Below are 4,585 nucleotides of genomic sequence, written 5' to 3' on the forward strand. Positions count from 1 at the left end.
CAACTTTCATCTTCTCAAACACGAAACTGGCATATTTACAGCTCGAACAAACGCACATCTTTTATTTCCCCTCTGCAAATCATCATTCATTAACAGAGAAACGTCTTCAATGCATCATTCATGCTTAAAACATTTCATAAAGTTGTTCAGTTGTTAGGAAGAAAACAGGTACCGGGTATGAAAATAATTTTATTACAATACCAATTAATTACATGATTTGTACTGTACTAGAAAATTCCTTTTTTTTTTTTTCTTTCTTTTTTGTCAGTTAACTACAAAATATCAGTGGCAAACACGCTGTGAAAATGTGACTGATGATGAATGAATACGGTGGTGAGAAAGAACTGTGCAGGCAACAAGATGTCAGGTCGTGTGAGAGGCTGGTCGTTGTGTCGGTGTGAGGGGCGTCAGCAGTGGTCAGCGGCAGGATGATGGGTCGTGTGAGAGGCTGGTCGTTGTGTCGGTGTGAGGGGCGTCAGCAGTGGTCAGCGGCAGGATGATGGGTCGTGTGAGAGGCTGGTCGTTGTGTCGGTGTGAGGGGCGTCAGCAGTGGTCAGCGGCAGGATGATGGGTCGTGTGAGAGGCTGGTCGTTGTGTCGGTGTGAGGGGCGTCAGCAGTGGTCAGCGGCAGGATGTCACTTTTTATCATCATTAGTTGTAATCCCAGAGGTGATCACTGGATGAGTATTTCCGTTGTCGTGTTTACTGTTGAGGATAATAAGGTAGTATGAGTACAAATATTGTATATGTTGGAATTAAAGCATTGCCATGTTTATTGTTCTTAAAATACTCCACGTCTTTCCTTGTATTATTTTTCTTTTGTTTTCCTTTAGATTGCTTCCTTTACAAGTGAAAAAGAAGTCTTAGAGGTACGTGAGATAGTAGAAAGCAATATCTAATTAGTAGTAAAGACTGACTCCGTTAAGAAGTGCTGGCCATGATGATGATCATGATGATAATGATCATCACCATCATCATCATCAAGCCATGATTCCCACCTACCAAATGGAGTCCAGTAGGAACTACTGTACAACCAAAGATGTAGAATGCTGTATAGTAAAAGTACTAGAAATCGTTCTTAGTAAAATAGATCATACAGTCATTCAAATATTATCAGTCTTTTGAGATCTGTAGCCATATCATGACCCTAAACCTTTACCAAATGTAATGTTTGTGTTTCCTGAAGAGAGTTGCAATGAACTGCCGTGAAGCAAGGGCAGAATTTGTAATGTACTCACCCAACACTTCCTGACCCGAACACAGACGCCATTCCTACACACGTTGACCCAAAAACAGCCTCCTCGAGCGTGTCGTTGCAACTGGACGGTCTGGCCGTCTGCTGTTGCCTCCTGCAGGAATGATGCGAAGTCCTGGAGTGCCAGTGTGGAGGGCAGGACTTGCTGAGGTTCGGCCTCAGAGGGCGCAGCAGAGGCCATGGCGGCCATCACGGCAAGACAGCTGAGAAGCACAGCAAACTTCATCTTGACTACGGCCACAGGTGGACTGATGCCACAGTGCTGGTGGTGGCCGCCTATATAGCAGCCTCAGTGTGCGGGAAAACCCTTGTGGTGTGGCCGGGAAAGCCACCCCTCACTGCCCTCCAGCCAGGCCACGGTGAGGGGAAATACGCCTCACCATACAACAACTCCCCTCTGAGTGACACTTACTGTTGTGTCTGAGAAGACAACATGGATTGTAAAGAAACATATTATACTTGTGGTCACTCATTAAAGACCGTGGGGGACTGCATGAGTGTGTGTGGATACAGTCCTGACTCCTTGCTGGAAGGCGAGTGATTGTTTCGCCAAGTGACTATGTACGAACATGCACAAACAGATGAAAACTCTTTTGTCTTTCATGCAAGGAAGAAGCAACAAAAGGCTAGATGCCAGCAAAATACTTTCCCCAGAGAGAGAGAGAGAGAGAGAGAGAGAGAGAGAGAGAAATTAATATCTCCAAGCTAGGCCATGAAGACCATATACCCTTGTTACGTGACGGGAAAGCGCTACCTCTCTCAGCAAGGCAGATACCCTGGCGAGGCGCGAACTCTCTACCCTTCGGTCTCAAGTCAAGCGCTTTACCACTGTTCTATCCGGACTCCAAGAGAGAGAGAGAGAGAGAGAGAGAGAGAGAGTTAGAGAGAGAGAGAGAGAGAGAGAGAGAGAGAGAGAGAGAGAGAGAGAGAGAGAGAGAGAGAGAGAGAGAGAGAGATCCGATCATTTCGAGATGCAGGGACACATTTCATTTGAGAGACTGGAGGTCATGAGCAGAAGGAAATGCTGACAGAAGAAGACAGTTCTAGAGTTGACTTGTTATAATGAATGACTGGGAGAATCATTTAACTCTTGCATTAGAAAGTGGGACAGAAAAGGCTTGAGAGTTTGCTGCCAGACGGGTGGTATGCACTCACTTTGATGAAGGAGGGATACAAGCAGACAGTTCAGAAGAGCAGTGACCACTGAAACTGAGAGAGAAAATTGCTAAAGATGCAACTGTCTTGGGAATGAAATGCTATATACGGAACTATATTTTCTGTGAACAAGAATAGCACAGTAATATACTATATTGCGAAAATACTTGTATACATACACCATTGCCAATTCTGAAGTTAGAGAACGAACATTCATTTAGCTTATTTGGTTTAGCGCCAGTATATGCCAGGACGGGTTATAATGCAAACTGTGATATATATTATTCCTTACTGGTATGTTGAAAGACATTACCTCCGTGTGTGTGTGTGTGTGTGTGTGTGTGTGTGTGTGTGTGAATATAATTATATACCGGCATATCATAGGATAATTACAACAGCATGGTAAATGCTTTTGAGACTGTATGATACAATTACCATCACTAATTACTGTTACATTGGCTGACGCGTTTTGGTAGATGTGGCACAGTGTGCATGTTTACATCGTGACTTCAGGGGTATGAATTGGCTGGTAATCCCCGATATTACAATCATATCACAGTGTTTGAAGATTCCCCTAACATCTAGGCTGATTTGCGTGGTATATAAAGTATGTGAACGCATATTACATCCATATCAAACGTAACTGCAGTGCTCTTAACATATATAATTTAGACAGATAATGTACACTGTTCATTTGGGTAAGTGTGTCGGACTTGGTTCAGGCTAAGTGAAACATGGATGCACTGAAGCAAATGAGATAAGACGTCTCATTAATCAGCTAGTAGGTTAAGGCAAAGTTTAAAGAACAAATCAGGCATGGAAGCAGACGAATTTCGATGGGATTGAACAAATCCTCCTTTCCTTCTGAGGTTCTACTAATGGATGATCGCACAAGAAAATAGTTGTTTCCGAATTATTACTAACAACACTGACGCGTCATGTTCATGTGAAAAATGGAATGACTAAGAATTTAATACTCATGTTAAAGAAGCCCCCTTTCCTTCACTCTGACACACACTTCCCGTCCCTTCTCCTACCTTTACGCACCTTCAGCTAGACGCTCACACCCAGTCATCCACACCTTTGTAGCCACTCACATTTAACTCTCTCTCTCTCTCTCTTTCTCTCTCTCTCTCTCTCTCTCTCATTATACACACACTTACCTCCTCAAAACTTCGTTTATCATATTTTTCCTTCACACGCAGTATACTGGTACACTGACTTCTCATTGTCGATTGGCTTTTTGTTCGCCCTTTCTTCAAAGGCTGTTCTTCTGTCGCGCTGTATCTTTCCTCTTTTACATCTCCTTCCTTCACACACAGTCTTGCTCTTCACGCTTCCACACTTGCACATACTCTTTGCAGCACTTCCTCTCTTCTCACACACCTTCCCTAATACAAACACTGTTTCGAATATTCATTCCCACAGGCTTATCCTTTTTTTTACACTGTTATTTTACAAGAGACTTCTGTTGTCAGATTCTGTTGCAGTGCTGCATAAACTTAATGCACCTCTGCTTGGGATCTGAGAGTGGTTGTTATGTTTTGTTCGACGTGATGTGTCTACTTGTCTGGGCAGGGTCAAGTTTCGATCCACGTGTTTGTGTGTGAACAAAATAATCACCACAGTTTTTATCTAATTTGAACAAAGTGAAATGGTTGATCAGCCAAGGCATTAGCTTATAGTTTCTGGAGATAGTATGTCAGAGGTCAAGATCGCACTGCAAAGTCAAGTTGAAAACAATTTCTATTTGAGCAAAACTTTGTTGGGTGTTATGGAATATGACAGGGATATAGAGATTCGATTTCGAAGATAACCAACTAAAATTTTAGGTCCCTGGGAAAGGTCAAAAGTCAAATTCAAAGGACAAGATTAGCTCAAACGCTGTTTGTCTGATAAAAACCAAACTTACTGGATGGGTTGAGGGTCAACCAAGAATGAAACATCGTACTTGAGAGCATTTGGTCAAAGGGAAAGGTCCCAAAGTAAAGTCTAATCTTCGGCCTCTAGACTGGTTGGTGGACTCGTGTGTGACGCTCAGCGACTTTCATTTTGTTACTTATATCATTAAGTAAATCTGACTCAGTAAATGATAGGCTACAGATGAACATAATGAGCCCCTATTTAAAAATTGAGACTTTTTATTTATATATTTATTTTTAATTTTTTTATTTA

At 42.4% G+C, this 4,585-nt stretch overlaps 1 long non-coding RNA gene across 1 annotated transcript; it reads right to left on the reverse strand.

Moving 5' to 3' along the window:
- Positions 1-612: 612 nt before the first annotated feature.
- LOC145418083 (uncharacterized) lies at positions 613-1,487 on the reverse strand. The gene is made up of 2 exons (XR_013900631.1): positions 1,239-1,487; positions 613-705 (listed from the first exon to the last, which is right to left on the reverse strand). It is a non-coding gene; the product is annotated as an uncharacterized LOC145418083 (long non-coding RNA).
- Between the last annotated feature and the right edge of the window lie 3,098 nt (positions 1,488-4,585).

This window comes from Coenobita brevimanus, chromosome 112 (genome assembly GCF_032717465.1).
Source record: "Coenobita brevimanus isolate Jiangsu-jjx chromosome 112, ASM3271746v2, whole genome shotgun sequence".
NCBI lineage: Eukaryota > Metazoa > Arthropoda > Malacostraca > Decapoda > Coenobitidae > Coenobita > Coenobita brevimanus.